Source organism: Orcinus orca, chromosome 12, assembly GCF_937001465.1.
Source record: "Orcinus orca chromosome 12, mOrcOrc1.1, whole genome shotgun sequence".
Lineage (NCBI taxonomy): Eukaryota > Metazoa > Chordata > Mammalia > Artiodactyla > Delphinidae > Orcinus > Orcinus orca.
Window position 1 is genome coordinate 42,700,443 of NC_064570.1, and position 19,590 is coordinate 42,720,032.

Genomic DNA, 19,590 nt, shown 5'->3' on the forward strand with positions numbered 1-19,590 from the left:
TCAGACATCAGTAGTGGGAAGGAGAGGAGTGTTAGACACTGAAGGAATCTTAAGGATTTATGTGTCAAGGATTTTTCTAGTAAGGATGCATGTTTGGCCTTTTATAAGGGAACTATTATAGAATGCAGGTGAGCTTCCCCCCTGAGGCACACTCTTGTGTTGCTCAATTCAGGCATGACCTTGACACTTGAGAAGCCAAACCATTCTGCTTCTTTTCTGAAGCCATCTGTTAACACCAGAAGTGTCCTGACTAAGGGGAAATGAGATTTATGGTGGGCCAAGAAGATGGAGGAAGAGGGAAAAGGTTTGATGAACATCTTATGACTTAATTTTACATTGCTTTCCCTGGACTGGAAGTTCAATTAGAAAATAAAGGATGTTTAATGGACTCCAAGACACTGTTGGAAAGTACAAAATTTATGGATCATACAATCATTCTAATGTGACTGACGTTTTCATATTGACCTTTTCCCCCATTTCATTGCATTAACCTAATTATGTGTGTTAGCTGGAGGTAACCTTAGGATATTAAGTATCCCAGCTCATTTTTTACAGAATTTCTTAAAAGAATTTAAATTTGGTACTCCACAGCAGGATGAAGACCAATATTTTATTGGCATTGTACAGAATAGAAATTTCACTGTTGTTCTTTAAAGAGATAACAGACAAGACTCTTTTCTGGTTTGGGGTCTCAAGGAATTTCTGCAATGTGTTCCTTCAGTCATTAAAAAATTGAAAATATAGAAAATGTCTGTAGAAAATGAAGCAACATTTCCCCCCCTCCTCCAAACCAATGAAGGACAGCTGCTGACAGGGAGATTGGATTAACAAAGGAGCAAGTGTATGAAATGCAGCAGTATTTGCCCAGACACTGAGTTTCTTTCAGCCTCTCGGGCTGACAGTGGTGACAGAGCCATCTGTCCTATCGTCTTGCCCTGTGTAGTCAGCCATCAATTTTCCACAAGGGCTCTCAGTGACAGCTCCCTCATAGTGACCATACTTGGACACTACGAGAGTAGCTTCAAGGATTTAGGACTTAAGATGCTGAGTCTGTGGAATAGGAGAAACAGAAAACCTTATAGACAGGCCAAAGGTAGATGAAAAGTTAGAGACATTTACTTATCTGAGGAAACGGCTATACTTATTTTTGTTATGTTTGATCTTGAAATCCCACGCCATATGGGTTTGACTCCTAATTCACACGTAGCGGGGCTTGTAAACAATGCTGTTGTCTGAGTAAATAGAAAGAAGCCAATAGGCTGTTCCTGCAAGTCAGAGAAAAGACGAAACACAAACTTTCCTGCGTCTCATTTTGCGATGATTTTCCTTTTTTATAACGAGGTCCACAAAATTCTCTTCTGTCTGCTTCCAAGTTCCCTCTCCCTCTCTTGCAGCTGTTCTACCCTCACTAGAAATAATATGCATAAAAAGAGTATTCTACAAATATGCATCGAAATTGCCATGCTACTTTCCCCCTGCTTGCACTGATGCTAGAGAGTATTCAAGCTTGGTTTGTAGAGATCTAGGTTTCCTGAAGAAAGATTTCAAGGATACATTTAAAATAATCTCCTTAAAATGTTATTTTGATAAAAGAGCATGAGGTCATTGTGAACATTCCTAGAAAACCAACATTCCATTTCAGGGAGAATTCAGTAACCTGCTTGGAATTGCTTTTGGTTGTTCTGAAATTTTATCATCTCCAACACTGCTCATAATAAGTGAGCTATTTTTCTGGGCAAAGAAGCCTTTTTGTGATTTTGGGGGGGATGCAAAATGTAGAAATTTGGGCTAGGAATTTTAATTCTGTTTTTCTCTGTGTGTCTCCTATAGAAGGTAAAACTTTGTATGCCTAAGATCATTTGCAGAATGTCTTCTTAAGACTCAGCCTAAATATTAGGCTAAACTCCAATCTAGAGAAGAAGTTTACTAATCAATATGCTTGATTCTAACTGGTGAGAAAACAATTTTCAGAGTGAAGAGTTTCAGATGACTGGTTAATATAATATCAGCAAACTTCAGAGGTCATAGAGGAGAAGATTGAAAGACACATGGAAATTAAGAAGTTATAAAAACAAAAAGCAGATTAGGAGAAAATACAGTGAAACAAAATTAAGAAAAATTCTCTGAATATAAGGAGCTCCTACAAAAACATAAGATGATGTAAACACAAAAATGAGCAAAGAATATGGTCAGGCAATTCCCAAAAGAATAGTAAAGGGCAAATAAGTAGATGAAAATATGTTTGATCTGATTAGTAATTGGGGGAATTCTAATAGAAAACAAAAAGGTAATTTTGCCCATTGCTCAGAAAGTATTAAACATATATCCAGTGTTGGAGAGGATGTAGAAAAATTACAAAATGTATTATGAGGACCTTTGATCTAACTTTACAAAGACACACCAACTGTAAAAAAAAAATCTTTGAAACAATTTAGGAAATTTAAAATATGGGTTGGGGGCTTCCCTGGTGGCGCAGTGGTTGAGAGTCTGCCTGCCGATGCAGGGAACACGGGTTCATGCCCCAGTCTGGGAAGATCCCACATGCCGCGGAGCGGCTGGGCCCGTGAGCCATGGCCGCTGAGCCTGTGAGTCTGGAGCCTGTGTGCCGCAACGGGAGAGGCCACAACAGTGAGAGGCCCGTGTACCGCAAAAAAAAAAAAAAAAGGGTTGGGCATTAGAAGGCAAGAGGGGATCGCGGTTAATTTTGTTAGGTGTGATATAGCTTATAAATACGTAAAAAGAAGTTCTTATTAGTTAGAGATGCAAAGTAAAATACCTATAGATAAAATTGCATGATGGCCTAAGAGTTACTTTAGAAACACTCTAGAATAAAAAATATGTGGGTGTGGGATAGATGAAACCAGACTCACAAAATGTTGCTAATTGTTAGAGGTGGGTGTATTAGTTTACTAGGGCTGCCATAACAAATACCACAGACAGAGTGGTTTAAATAACAGAAATCTATTTTCTCACAGTTCTGGAGCCTACAAGTGCAAGAGTAAGGTGTCAACAGGTATGGTTTCTTCTGAAGCCTCTCTCTTTAGCTTGTAGATGGCCACCGTGCCGCCATGTCCTCATGTGGTCTTTCCTCTAATGTACACATCCCTGATGTCTCTTCTGTGTGTCTAAATTTCCTCTTCTTATAAGGACACTAGTCAGATTGCATTAGGGTTTACCCTAATGACCTCATTTTAACATAATCACCTCTTTAAAAGCACTATCTCTAAATACAACCATATTGTGATGTATTGGGGGTTAGGGCTTCAACATATGAATTTGGGGGGGGCACAATTCAGCCCATAACAACAATAGAAAATGGGTATATATGGGTTTATTATGCTATTCTCTCTACTTCTGGTAGATAATGGGTGAACATTTCCATAACACATGTTTTTAAAAAACACATTTGTTGGTGCTATTTAGAAAAAAAGAGAAAGATGGAGAAAAACATATTTATCTATCTATCTATCTATCTTTATCTATTTACCTATCTATCTATCTATCTATCTTCTACTCTGTTTAAAAAAATGAATGGAAGTATTCAGACCAAACTGTTAACAGCTGTTACTTTTGCAGAGGGTAGTGGAATAAGGAGAGGTAAAGGGATCTTTTTAGGTTTACTTTATATTCATCTATATGTTTACCATATGTTTTTTGTTCTTTGCTCTCTCTCCCTCTCTCCCTCTCTGTTGGATTGATGGTTTTCTTTGCTTCTTTTTTAAACACAAAAAGAAAAATTTAATCTTTTATTAGAATTTAGTGGTTTGAAGGTGATTTTTTAATAATACATGCCTATTTTAGCTAAATATATTGAAGTCTTCCAAACAATAACATATTATTTTTATTATTTCATTTACTACTATATAATTTTTTAAAATATACTTTACTTTTTAGTGTAGTTTTAGGTCCATAGCAAAATTGAGCAGAAGGCAGAGAGATTTCTCATATACTACCAGCCCCTGCATGGACACAGCCTACCCCAATATCAAAATCCTGCACCAAAGTGGTACATTTGTTACAATTGACAAACTTACGTTGACTCATCATTATCACTCAAGGTCCTAGTTTACATTAGAGTTTCCATACTGTGGACTTTGACAAATGTATAATGACATGTATCCAACACTAGGGTAGCACACAGAGTAGTTTCACTGTCCTAAAAATCCTCTGTGTTCCGCCTATTTATCCCTTCTTCCCCACCAACCTCTGACAACTACTGATCCTTTTACTGTCTGCATTATATTGTCTTTTCCAGAATGTCTTATAGTTGGAATCATACAGTATATAGTCTCCTCATTTTGTAATATGCATTTAAAGTCCCTCTCTGCCTTTCCTTAGCTTGATAGCTCATTTCTTTTTAGTGCTAATATTCCATTGTCTCAAAGTACCACAGTTTATTTATCTATTCACCTACTGAAAGACACTTTGGCTGCTTCTAAGTTTTGTTAATTATAAATAATGCTGCTATAAACATTCACGTGCAGGTTTTTGTGTAGACGTAGGTTTTTATCTCCTTTGCATAAATACCAAGGAGTGCAATTGCTGGATCATGTGGTAAGAGTATGTTTAGTTTTGTAAGAAACTGCCCACTGTCTTCCAAACTGTCTGTACCATTTTGCATTCCCATCGTGACTGAGAATTCCTCCACATTCTTGTCAGCATTTGGTGTTGCAGTGTTCTGGATTTTGGCCATTCTATTAAGTATGTAGTGGTATCTAACTGTTGTTTTGTTTTGTATTTCCCTGACAACATATGACATGGTGCATCTTTCCATATGCTTATTTGCCATCCGTATAGCTTCTTTAGTGTACTGTCTGTTCAGGTCTTTAGTTCATATTTTATTTGTTGCTCAGGTTGTTCATTTTCATATTGTTGAGTTTTATCTTTGCTTCTTTTTTTCTCTAGTGCTTTGGATCTTATTATCCCTGATTTTAGATATTTGTTTTTGTTCTTCTGATGATTACCTTTAAAATGTTAATATGTATTTTAAAAATTGTTGTCTAATAATATGTATCTACATTTTCTCAATGAACAAACAAAATATTTTAACATAGTTTTACTTGTCTATATGCATCACCATTTTTGTCTCACATTTTGCAGCCATTAGGATTTTAGATTCAGCTTGTTAATGATTTTTTTAAACATTGTTAATCAACCTTGATTATATGATTGATTTATGTCTTTGTTCACTACGGTTTTTTAATCCCATATCATTCCTTTCTTTGGATTTTTTTCTTCAGGGAAAGGTTTGTGATGAATAAATATTCTCAATTCTTGCATATCTAAAATGATTTTTGCCCTTGAACTTAATGCTAGTTTTGCTGGGTATAGAATTGTAGGTTAAAGATATTTTCCCTTAGGGCTTCAAAATATTGCTGTATTGTCTTCTAGATTCCATTTTTGCTTGTTTAGAAGTCTCACACCAGTTGGAATCTTTTTCCTTTTTAAATAACTCTCCCCTTCTTTCTGGAAACTTTTAGAATTTTCTATTTATCTTTGGTATTTTGAAATTTCACAATGATATGTTCATCTATAAATTTTTAAATTTATTATGACCGGAATTGATGGAAAATTTCAAACTGAAGGCTAATACTTTTCTACATTTCTAAGAGATTTTCTTTGATTAACTCTGTATTTTTCTTCTTTTCTTTATAAAACTTCTATAAAAATGTATGCAGAGAATGGAACTTCTGGATCTATCCTTTTATCTCTTAATTTTATTCCAAAACATCTTTGTGGGGTTTTTTTTTTTGCATAGTATTCTGGAATAATTACCTGACTTGATGGGCCAGCTTACTGATTTGCTTTGCTTTTTGGTTGCTTTGCTAGTTAATTCACGTACTGAGTGTTTTAAAAGGCAACATATTTGAAATTTCCAAGCTCTTTAGTAGTTTCTTTTTCAGGGAGGCTCTACCATTTCAAATCTCTCTGAGGATGTCCATAATACTTATTTTAAATTATTGTTGTTTGTCCTGTTTTTTTAAAAAAGTATGTTTATTATAATATCTTTTCCCTAGATTATTAGTCATTTCTGTTTTCTTCAGACACTTGGTACTTCCTGGTTGTATACTCAAGTTTGTATTTGATAATTCTCATTCATGTGTTCATAGAGCCTAGTTCTGTGTAAAAAAACAATTTGTGGATTTGGCTAGATGTGGTATCAGATGTTCATATCTTCCTTGAGTGAGGGCTCCCTGTTCTTCTGGACGTCACTGCTAGTTGGAGCTTCACCTCTTTGGACTAAGTTCTCATACTACTTTTATTTGACAATGGATCTATATTACTTTGTGACTTGAAAAAAAAAATTTTTTAAGCATTAAAATATTAAAAAAATATAATATCAGTGTTTTACTGGAATAAATGATTTCTCACTGCCTGAATCTGGCCAAATGCACCTTTAAGTTTGTATTTCAAAAAAAATGGTTAGGGTGTGATTACCTCTCAAGAAACAGTGTGGCAATTGAGAATGTCCATCTTCTGATAAAATCTTTTAGTGAGAAATATATATAATATTAAATATATATTTATGTTTATTATATTATGTTAGATATGTATTTATATAGCTATACATTTATTTATTTATATAATATATTATATATATATATAAGTGAACATTTGCATATGCCAGAAAAAAGAAGGTAGATTTGTAAGTATGTGTTAGTATTGTTACTATTCTTCGATGTTGCCCTAGGGAAAATTCTTACTAACTCAAGTTTTATTCATCAAGGCAGGAACTAAATCTACTATACTGTTTGAACAGGCACCACTCTGAAAGGTTAACCACGTAAGGGTTATTAAAAGTAAGCCACTCAGAATATTTTGTAAGCATGATTTTGGGAGGAAGGTGAAGAGACTAAGATGGGCACTGTAATTATTTTCCTTACCAAAAATCAGTAATAGATATATAATCATTTCTATATCATTTCTGTAATGGCAGTTTTAAATGATGACAGGAAAAAATATAAACTGTTGCAAAATAGGTTGTCCTTAATACCATTTCTTCCAGTTGATTTGAAGATTATCTGAAATATGTCACTATTGATATGCTTAACCGATTACTACAGCAGAGATGATCAAATTCATTTTATAGCTAGAGGACTTGAGGCTCAGACTGAAATATCCTTCTTATTAAAAACACATGCAATCAATTAGAAATGTCTGAAAAGTAACTTGGATTCTAGATAAGTAGTTTTTGTTATTCTCTGCACTAGATTGATTGATTGATTGATTCTTTTATTCATTTAACCAAACTCCACTCAACTGACTACCTGATATTTAACAGTAAATACTCACTAAGCAATGTAGTTCTACATTTGTGTGATGGCTGTCACAATGCAAGTCATTTATAATGTTTTGAATAAATTTTAAAAATCTACTAGAATTGAAAGCTTTGATTCACCATGTCCTAAAATGAGTTTTCTACTAGAATTGAAAGCTTTGATTCACCGTCCTAAAATGAGTTATGTCAAACAGTACTTTCACAGAAGTTTCCTTTTACAGAGTAATGTTAAATGAAAAAGGGTTAAACAGATTTTTTAATAAAGGACTTTTCAGAGCCTTTACTAAGCTAATGGTCACTGTTAATATCCTCTGGGGATAGTATGCCAAATTTCTCAAACTTATTTCACCAAGAAGTACTTTTTTTCTCTCCCACAAAACATCTTGTGCATTGATGTTCTGTGGGACACAGTTGGCATTGCTCGTTTGAGAGTTACTTTCTTGTTTTCTGTCTTGTGTAACACACTTTGTTTTTTCTTCTTGGTTACTCCAATAATAAATTGTGAGGAGAATCAAGAACTTTCCCTTTAGTTTTTTTCTGTAAATATGCCATTCTATGACCTAGCAAATAAATGTAGAATGATACTGATATATGGGAATCCCAGTGTAGACACGTTGTGAAGGTTATTTATCTCTAATCAGAAACAATACTTGCCTTTTTCTTTGGTGGCCACATGAGGGAGCTAAAAAGAGTCAAAGATTTCCTTCTTTTTTTCTTTAATAGGGAATTTTATCCACTTTAAAATACCTATCAATGTGAGTGACTAAATGTCAGATTTTACTTTGTTCAAGTTCATTTTTTGAAAGTCTGTTAACAGTATTATCTCAGGGAAAAGAAAAGCATCAACAGAGGATGAACTCTATATTGCCATAAAGATTCAGGGGAGTGTGTATGTGTATGTGTATGTGTGATTCTCTCTCAGTGCACCAGAGGCTAAGGGGGTATAAACTTTCATAAAGAAGACTGTACATTTATTTATCTGAGAATTGTTAAGATTGTATTTTAATATGATAGAAACAGAGGTAATATATATTATATATATATTATATATATATATATATATATATATGAATGTAACATATATTATTAGCCAGGTTGGTAATAAAATTAGCTTTTTTGATTCAAATTCCTAATGTATGGAAAACATTTCCAGGACCCTTGAAAGTACAAGTGTGCCTTTTCCAAATGCCTTCTCCCTGCCTCCTCTCCTTAAACCAGAGGTAAACACCATCATGGATTGTGTATTTATCATGCTTTGCATGATATTTAGCACATATGTATACCTTCCTAAAAATACATTTTTAAAACCTTTTTCTTGAGCTTTAAATTGCTTACAGTTAGTCTTCTGAGCCTTTTTTCCACCATACAATATCATATATAAAATTCATTCAAGTTGTGCATGGGGGTGTATTTCACTTATTTTCACTGCTATATAACCTTCCATTTTTTTGTCCCTGCCACAAATTATTCACCAGTTCTATTTACGTGTACTCGGATTTTATTTTTATTTTTGTCCTTATGGAGACTGTATACATTTTCATAGTATGTCTCATGGTGCAAATTTAAAGGAGTTTTTCTAGTATAGTCCGAACCCCTTGGAATAGAGTTATGCACATGTTTGTATTAAAAAGGTAATCCCAGTTTTATTTCAAAGTTTGTACCAGAAATGAATAAGAATTCCTATTGCTCTATAACTTTGCCAACACTTGTTTTTTTCATAATTAAGAAATATTACCAATTGATTATGTTTAAAATGTTATATTATTATTGAGGTCTTATGAACATTTGTTTAATTTTTATTGAGGTTTTTTTGACAGGCTCATTGGGCATTTATGTTTCCTCTTTTTTCTTTGGCCGTGCTGCGTGGCTTGCTGGATCTTAGTTCCCTGACCAGGGACTAAATGGGCCGCGGCAGTGAAAGTGCCGAGTCCTAACCACTGGACCGCCAGGGAGTTCCCTGTGTTTCCTCTTCTGTGAAATGCTGATTTATGACTTTTGTCCATTTTCCTTTTGGAGTGTTTGTGTTCTCGTTGAATTTTAAATGCAGTTTTTACATTCTAGATATGAATCTTTTATTGGTTATATGTACATCCTGCCTTCTCATTCTCTTTATGGTATGTTTTGATTAAAGGATCTTAATTTTAATTTTTGAATTTATCAGTTTTTCTTGATGGTTTCTGCTTTTTGTGCCCTGTTTAAAAATCATCCTCTGTTTGTTGGTCATTAAGATAAGATATTCGCCTATATTTACATCAAAATATTTACATATTTTGATTTTCACTTTTTAAAAAATCTGGAATTGATTTTTGTGTAGAAGATGAGGAAGGGATCCAGTTTGATTCTTTTTATTTGTTAATCAATTGTAACAGTCTCACTTGTTGCATAGCCCATCCTTTCTTATAACCAGCTTCCTATGTTAAATTCTCATTAATTCTAATAATTTGTAGGTTATTTTGGAGTTTTCTGTGTTGTTAATCTGAATATTGCGATATTTCTGTTTCTTTTTTTTCCCAATAATAGTACCTTTTGGTTCTTCTTATCTTTGCATATTTCACGCAGAATCTCTGGTACCATAGTGAATAAAAGCAATCATTTTGGATATCTTGTCTCATTCCTTATTTTGAAAAGAATATTTCCAATATTTCACCATTAAAATAATTTGATTTTTGGAGGTTAACCCTTTGCCAGGTTAAAGTATTTCCTTTCTATCCCCAGTTTGGTTAGAGTATTTCTATCCCCAGTTTAGTTAGAGTATCAAAAATGGGTGCTGAATTTTATGAAATCTAGTCTCTGCATCTATTGGGATCATCATAGGTTTTCTCCCTAAACAGTTAACATGATAAATGACATCAGTGGATTTGCTAGATTTGATTTACTAATATTCTAAATATTTTATTTAGGATTTTGCATTCATGTTTATGAATGACCTAGGAAAGTAATTTTCTTTTCTTGTGCTTTCCTTGTCTGGTCTTTTTTTGTTTGTTTGTGTTTGTTTTTTTGGTATCAAGCTATACTAGCAACTTGGAATTAGTTGGGATGTATTTCCTCTTTTGCTATTTCTGGTAGAGGTTGCATAAGGTTGGAGTGGTCTATTCCTTGAAAGTTTGGCAAAACTTGTCTGTAAATTGCCTAAAAGTTTGATAGAATCTGATTGTTTCCTTTGTAGAATAACCTTCAAGTGTGATACAATTGCTTTAGTAGGGCTTTCTTTTAAAGACTATACAGGTTTTCTATTTCTTTTGGCGTTGATTTTGGTAAGTTTTTAAAATAAGAGTTTAACAATTTTATCTTAGTTTTCCAATTTATAAGAAATAATTTGGTTGTAGTAGTTTCTTATCTTTTTAATCACTACTGTATCTGTGGCTATATCTTTTTCTTTTTTACCTGGTATTTTAGCTACTAGTAATTTTGATTTTTTCCCCTCTTGCTCAAACTTGCCAGAGATTTGTCAATTTTATTAGTCTTTTTAAACACCCAAAATTTGGCTTTATTTGTCCTCTTGTATTTTTGTTTCCTTCCTTTAAAAATAAAATTTTGCTTTATCAAAATTTTCTGAGCACACAGAAACATCTGAACATAAAGATGTTCAAAAAATAGTAGGCTCCTGCCTACTCTCTCCCATTTCTTCCTTCTTGGACACATCACTTTCATTTCTTTTCTTTTCTTTTATTATTTTTTAACATCTTTATTGGAGTATAACTGCTTTACAATGGTGTGTTAATTTCTCCTTTATAACAAAGTGTATCAGCTTTTCTTTTAGTTGATTATTTTGATATTTATTAAGACTCTAAATGACAGGTTTTTACTGCTACTTCCTAATTTTTCAGTTTTAGGCATTTTCCAATGAACTCCATATTAGGTTACAACTCTTCTTTCCTACCACAATATATTTTATTTCATAGCATAAATCACAATCACAGTTTTACATTTCTTTGCATAATTATTTTATTAATATTTGTTTTCCCTTTTAGAAGGTTTGTATGGTCACGGACCTTACATGCTTTTGGTTTCCATTGATTCTCTAACGTCTAGAACAGGGTGGACATTCAACTATTCATTGAGTAAGTGAATGAATGAATGAATTGCATAAATGTGAAAAGGAGAACTGTCAGGAATTGAAAGAGATGGGGCTTCTTTGAGGGACAACTTGAACAGGATGAGTGAGGCAAGGCATTGTCAGTTATACCAGGTCATCTGTAGCTAGATTGCAGTACCTAAGAATGTGAATTCCTGTTTTGCACAAGGCAGTATTGGCGCCTTTTTTGGTGTTTCTTTTATTTTCTTTTGTTTCCCTTAGGTTCATAATAAAGAGCATTAAAAAATGTTCTGTTTCTACAGAGCTAAAGGTAAAGAAATATGGAGATGAGTTTCATTCCATAGGCTTAGATGGTGAGGGTGGGAATGGATTTGTCCTGGAAGGCTGGGTTACTGTTTAAATGCCAGGGGAGCAAGTAAGTAGAGAAGCATAGTGCATGGGTAATAGTGGTCCTTTCTGATTTCCGTTTTTTTTTTTTAATGTACTCATTTAAATTTTTAAAACTACATAAATTTTCCAACAGGCACACAATAGTAAACAGAAAGTGAATCCTTTCTCTGTATCAACATTTTTATTTCTCCAATCTTATTTTATTTATCCCCACTGTATTAGGGTTTTCCAGAGAAGCAGAACAAACAGTATATATATATACACACACATATATAATAAATCATATATACATATGATTTATTGTAAAGAACTGGCTTACACGATTATGGAGGCTGAGAAGTCCCAAGATCTGCATTCTGCAAGTTGGAGACCCAGAAAAGTTGGTTCAGTTCCAATCAGAGTCCGAAGGCCTAAGAACCAGGAGAGCCAATGGTGTCTTGGCAGGTCCAAGACCCAAGAAGGGCTGATGTTTCAGTTGGAGTCTGAAGGCAAGGAAAAGCTGATGTTACAGCTCAAGTAGTCAGGCAGGAGGAGTTCCCTCTGACTCAGCCTTTTTGTTCTGTGCAGCTCTTCAATTGATTGGAGGCCCAACCATGCATTAGGGAGGGCAAACTGCTTTACTCAGATAGAGCTGCTGATTCAGATGTTAATCTCATCCAGAAACACCCTCAGAGACACACCCAGAATAATGTTTGACCAAATGTATGGGTACCCTGTGGCCCAGTCAAGTTGACAAAATTTAACCATCACATTCACCCATATTATGTTTTAAGCAAATTCAAAGTATCATATTTTAAATGAACATGCTTCAGCATTTCCTGCTACATCATAAGAATTTTCTAAAAAGTAAAATTTATTTTTTAAATCGGTTTTAGATTCACAGCAAAATTGCAAAATAGTACATAGAGTTCCTATATACCTCATACCCAGTATCTCTTATTATTAACATCTTACACTAGTATGGTATACATTTGTTATAATTAATGAACCAGTATTGATACATTATTGTTAACCAAGGTCCATCATTATTTACATTCTCTTAGTTTTTACCTAATGTCCTTTTTCTATTGCAGAATCCCATCCAGGATATTATATTACATTAATAGTTATGCTCCTACAGCTTCTCTTGGCTGTGTTAGTTTCTCAGACTTGCCTTGTTTTTGATGATCTTGACAATTTTGAGGACTACTGGTCAGGTGATGTCAGAATGCTCCTAATATTGAAATTTGTTTGACGTTTTTCTCATGATTACACTGACGTGATAGGTTTTGGGGTTGAAGACTACAGAGGTAAAGTATCATTCTCATCACATCATAACAAGTACACATACTACCAAAAGGAGTTATCACTGTTGGTGTTGACCTTGATCACCTGGCTGAGATAGTTTGTCAGGTTTCTCCACTGTAAAGTTACTCTTTTTCCCTCCTTTCCATACTGTACTTTTGGGAAGAAACACACTATGAGGAACTCACACTTAAGGGCTAGGGAGTTATGCTCTCTTCCTTGAATGCAAAGTGTCTACATATATTATTTGGAATTCTTCTTCATGGGGGATTTATCTTTCCAATTTAAAAAATTTTATTTATTTATTTATTTATTTACTCATGGATATTTATTTTATGGTTTGGGTTATAATCCAATACTGCTTTATTTTCTTGTTCAAATTTTTTCATCTTTGATCATTTGGAGCTTGACTACTTGGAGTTCTTTTAGTTGTCTTTTGTGTCCCTCCCTTTAACATACTCCCATCTATATAGGTTTACAATTTTCTAATTACGTTTAAAAATTTTTGAGCACTTTCCTCCTGGCATCATAGGATGCTCCATGCTTATCTTGTATATTTTATACCCCAGTCTTAGGATCAGCCTTTTCTTAAAGAGATCTGTTTCCTTTCATTGGAAAATGGTGTTAGACACCAAGATCTGGACACTAGGTGTGCTCATTACTACCTAGTTGTCATTACTTCTAGGCATTTTCAGCTGACAGAGCAAGGGAATATATGTGTGTGCAAACTTATGTATATATACAGATCTACAAGTATTTCTATATGTAATCATCTGTATATATATTAAATTAAAAATGAGTTCAGATGGATGTCTCCAATTCTAATCCACTACAAAATGGATCATTCTAGCCTCGCACCCTTGCTTATTTGTAAATTACCAGTCCAAGAGTAAGAAATCTGGCTCTCACCTTTCACTGTTTATTTATTTAATTGTTTAATTCTAATATATATATGTTACTGATAACAATTATATATATAGGATCAGAATTGTTAATTTGTACGTTCTTGGGAAATCACTTTATTAACTAGAGTATACTACTATGTTCTGTTTCTTTTGCCTTTAGTTTCACAGACTCCACTCATTTCTAAAGCTACTAAGGGCAGCACACCCCCATCCCCCAACTCTCTTCAGAGAGTTGTTTCATACATTTGTAACAGATTGTTTTGTCCCATTCTGTGATTCCCCTCAACTTTCTAAATAATTTCTAAAAATTTGTGTCCATTAAGATTCACTCTTTGTACCGTAAAGTTCTATGGGTTTGACAAATGCACACGGTTATGTATCTATAAATACAGTATCATATAGAATAGTTTCAGTGCTCTAAAAGTCACCTGTGCTTCTCATAGTCAACTCCTCCCTACCCTGAATCCTCTGGCAACCACTAATGTTTTTACTTTTGCCTTTTTCAGAATGTCATAGAGTTGGAATCATACAGTACGTAGTCTTTCAGATGCTTCTTTTAACTTAGCACCGTGCATTTAAGGTTCATGTATGCTTTTTGTGGGTTGATAGCTAATTTCTTTTTAATACCACATGATGTTCCATTGTGTGAATGTGACATAGTTTTTTTAATCCTTTTGCCCATTGAAGGGCTTCTTGGTTGCCTCCAGTTTTTGGAGATAATGAATAAAGCTATTACAAATGTTTGTGTGCAGGATTTTGTGAAAACATAAGTTTTCAGATTAACTGGGGAAATATCCAGAAGTGCAATTGTTGGATCGTGTGGTAAAGCTATGTTTAGTTTTGTTTTTTGTTTTTTTTTAAATTAATTATTTGTTTTTGGGTGTGTTGGGTCTTCGTTTCTGTGCGAGGGCTTTCTCTAGTTGTGGCAAGCGGGGGCCACTCTTCATCGCGATGCGCGGGCCTCTCACTATCGCAGCCTCTCTTGTTGCGGAGCACAGGCTCCAGATGCGCAGGCTTAGTAGCTGTGGCTCACAGGCCTAGTTGATCCGCGGCATGTGGGATCTTCCCAGACCAGGGCTCGAACCCGTGTCCCCTGCATTAGCAGGGAGATTCTCAACCACTGCGTCACCAGGGAAGCCCTATGTTTAGTTTTATAAGAAACTACCAAACTGTCTTACAAAATGGCTATATCATTTTGCATTCCCAACAGCACTGAATGAAAATTCCTGTTGCTCTACACCCTTGCCGTCATTTGGCATTGTCAGTTTTTTGTATGTTAGTCATTCTAATAGGTGTGTGGTGGTATCTCATTATTGTCCTAAGATAGTTTTTAAATGAAGAACTAAATCAAACAGCCATTTATAATAGTTAATTAGTGATTTGGATTAGCTAATATATCTGATTATTTTGATTGTTTTTGAAATAACTTGACTGAATTTTGTTAAAAATCCTACTTATTTCATTTTGAAGATCTGCACATATACCTCATATATTTAATGAAATGTAAACACTTATGATAACTATAGTAGAGAAAAGAAAATGATTCTTCTATATAAATGTATTTAGATCATTTGCCTCCTGTAAAATGCAAGATTAATGCAAAGATTGATCTTTAATTTTCTTATATGGTATATTAAAAGTTCAGTTTATTTAAGGATGATTTGAATTATTATTATTTTTCATTTTTATATTAACAAGTTTAATGTTTTAAAAAGACCAAACTTATGGGGGAAGAGGCCAAGGTATTTACATATCCCCCAAAAGGAAAATCTTATAGAAGTGAAATTGCACAATAACAAGGGAACAGAAGAAAGCAGAAGAATGGAAGAGCCTGTGACCACATTATTTATTCGACGTTTGCTGAATTATGAATGAATTCATTCATTCAGTTCAACAAATTTTTTTTCAGTTGTTCCTATGTAGTAAACAGCTGAAGGCGCAGCAGTGAATAAAAACAGACAAGATCCCCACTCTTATGCAACTTCTATGCTAGTAAATGAATTTGGATGATGAGTGAATGAGTAAATACTACAACATTCTTTTATGGTCATGTCATAAACTCTTGCGGTCTTAAATTATTTGAATGAAATATTTGAAATTTCATCTCACCAGATGCTACTTGTGCTATGACTCCTTATTTTTTGTCCATTTTTAGGTTGATTTTGCCCTAGAAATCCCCATGCTTGGTCATGTACATGACTGCTGTCTGCAAGGTAACACCCGGAGAGCTTATTACATCCATACGCTGGGGGAATGGGGAACATGTTTCAGGGATGGGTGAATGGTTTTTCATTCTGTCAGAGAGATCAAATTATCAGCAGGGCTGCTAATCTGCCTATCTGCAAAAATAGCCAGGAATATGCACAAATGTAAACATAAAAGGAGACGCTCATAATTTGCATAGCTCTCGTGTTTGTCCATCAGTCAGCGTAAATGCTTGTAAGCTGTTAGGCTGGACACACATATGCTGTAGCTTGAGGAGTTGTCATTTTATCTTCCAATGAGATGCTTTATTATCACCATTAATTGATTAAACATTTTCAACACTCTCTGAGTAAACCAGTCACGCAATCTATTTCTACCTTGGGCTTCTGTTTATGGTTGGAGTGTGCCAAACATCCAGACTAAATGAAAATATACCCTCCAGGAACCACGCGTGGCATCTCTCATAAAAAGCTGCAGCACCTCTCTGAAGCACGGCTGCTATGTTGTGGGGAATCCCGGGAATCTTTAGCTTAGCTCACTGTGCTAGGAGGGCTGGAAAGTGAGTGGTGAGGGAGGCTTCATGTGTGCGGATGACTGGCATACATACGTCTCTCCTTTTGAGGGCAAAGGAGCAGTGTCAAGGAACAGATTAGGTATCCCTGGGATAACTGGGGTTTGTGGCAATCCCAGTTGACAATGTGAGTTCCAGCCAGATCTCTGAGGCCGCCCCCAGTGCTGAGCTTCTGTGGTTTTGTGGATCAGGGGAGGATGCTGATCCCCTGTTGCTTGTGCCTTGCCCATTTAAAATTCTCTATCAAATCCAAATAAAAAGAAATGATCCCTGCTTGCCGCTCCATTTCGAAGATGACTCTAAAGGCTGGGAAGGCCAGTGGGGGGTGGGGAAGGGGAAGAGCTTGGCTAAATGGAAAGTGTTGAGATGATTCAAAGGGCTCATGCTGACAGAGCAGGGTTGGCTTGACCTTCTGTGGGGGCCATGTATGCAGCCTCCTACTGGTGGTTATTTTGGGTGCTGGAAAGCCTGCCAGCCCTGAAATATCTCTCCGTGCCATCTTGCCAGGTTCTGAAATTCCCACAAGAGCCATCCTCCACTTAAAGGCATTGTGCCTACGGAAGGCGTGGTTTGAGCACAGCCACCCATAGGCAAGAGCACATATTTAACCCGTAATTGCCCATAAGCCTGGAACCTGGCTGCACAGAACAGCTAGCAGCTGTTGGTAACCCAACACTGTCCTGCTAAGAGAAGCTTTTCGACAGCCTCTTCACATAAGTGGGGGAAATGGGTGCTGCAAAGCTCTGGATCAGGAGTGTAATAGCTTCTATGGGAGCAGCCAAATTGCTGCAGTGATGGTGTCTCCATTCCATCCTCCCAGGGTATGGGAAGGCTAGACTTTGGATACTGAGAGGAATGTGGAAAGGCAAATACCATCAAGGCAGTGCCGATAAGTTCATGGATGATGGATCCAACGTGGAATCAGGGAGTGCTTGGGTCACACCCTTAACTAAGGGAAGAAGACAACTTTATTTGATGCTCCCCCCTCCCCCAATATCCTGCTTCTGGTCAGTAAAGGTGTCTGATGGTTTCACCATAATTATTCCTTTGGGCATAAGAGGCACCTGTTAAAAGGTAAACATGTTCTCAGAGAGGGATAACCAGGCATTTTTCAGAATTGAGAGCATTCATGAGAATTAAATCATCTCATAGTATAGCCTGAAAGAAAGCTTGGAAGCTTGGTATGCTGCAGCTGTGCGTGAGAAAAACATTCTTCACAAAGTGTTGGAACCCGACAGCCTGCTCTGGGGAGTTAGCCCACTTCCTAGTAAGTGTGGTTAGAGGGTCACATGTTCTTTTCATAAAACTAAATTCTTAGGATGGTATTTAGGGCTGCTTTTCTCTTCTGGCTTTGCTTCTCTTCTTTCTTTGCCTTGGTTTCTCTCTCTGAATTCCCTGCAGGGTGTGGAAAGCTGCATTCCTATAACCCCCTCTATTTTCCTCACTTCTTCTGGGCACATATTGCATGGCTCAGAACCTGCTAGACAGATGGATGCCACCGCAGGTACAGGCAGCCCTCCCTTCCTTTGAACATGCTTCTGGGAGCTGGTCATATACCTGTGCTTCCCAGGCAGTCTACTGACAGTGTGGCAATTTAAGAGCAGACTCCCTGAAGCTGTTCTGCTGGCGAATCTGCCCTAAAAGCAACAGCTATGGGTCACCAACAGAGAAAGGGTAGAGAGCACGCTCCCCCAGAGGACAAACAGGAGCCTGCAAAACAGCAAAGAAACAGAATAGGGGCTTTGAACTCGGGGAGTATTAGGAAGTGCCAAAGAGAGAGCGAGTATAATTGGATGTGAAAAAAGTCAGATGGACTCGGGTTTAAAACTCAGTAGCTGTGCCACCTGGAAGTTACTTAATGTCTTTGAGCCATAGTTTTCTTTTACAAGTGATAGATTAATAGTAGTATCTGCTTCATGAGGTGTAATGCAAAGCACATGGTTGATCAGCACTATGATTCTGGCTCATAAGAGGCATTTAAAATATTCATTTTCATGATCATTATTAAGAGCATTTTCAGTAGAGTGGTGGACTGAGTTTGAACAGGCAGTTAGGAAGTGAAGTCCAGTTAGGAAGGGAGATAGAATTACACAGTTTTAACTTTTGGCTCAGGTGGGGTTGAAGTAACGATTTTTTTTAAGATGAAGGAAACTTGAGCATGGGTGTAGATTCAAAGAGAAGTTAGAGACATGATATTCAAGAAAAGAGGGATAATTTATAAATCAAGTTGCTGAATAACTTAATAGGAAGTAGACATGATCTCAAGAGCAATGATTATCATCCGAAAAGAGCAGGGACACATTTTACTTTGAAAGAAAGGGAAGCTTTGTAAGGATGGATAAATATTTCATGAGCTTGGGAGTGGTAGAAACAGAGGGAATTTGAGAGATTCATGTCTAGTGGATTCTGATCTATGGAAAGCATTAGTAGTGACCACAGGATCATGGCCTTTGGAAGAAAAATAAAGCGTGGAAAAGCCACAAATCTACAAGCCAATGCTCTTCACGATCCAGGGACCAGTATTGGTCTTCAGCCTGAGACATCATAAGGAGATTATACCAGAATGTAAATCAGTTGTTCCACTAAGGGCACTAGTGAATTCAGCCTTTTTTTTTTTTTTTTTTTTTTTCCTTAGCAAGACTTTCTCAATGATGGAAAGAGTGTGTTCTTTTACATTCTGGTGCAAGCTCGTCTTGTCACAGAATGGCAACATATAGTTACGACATAGCCATGTAGACTGGCTACTTAGAGTTACATTGCTCTAAACCACTGAATTTTGGGGGGTTGTTGGTTGTGGCAGTTGAGCTGACCCAGCCAACTGCTATGTTCTGGATGTTTGCATCGTCCCAAAATTCATACTTTGAAATCTCAACCCCCAAAGATGATGGTATTAGGAGGCAAGGTCTTTGGGAGGTGCTTA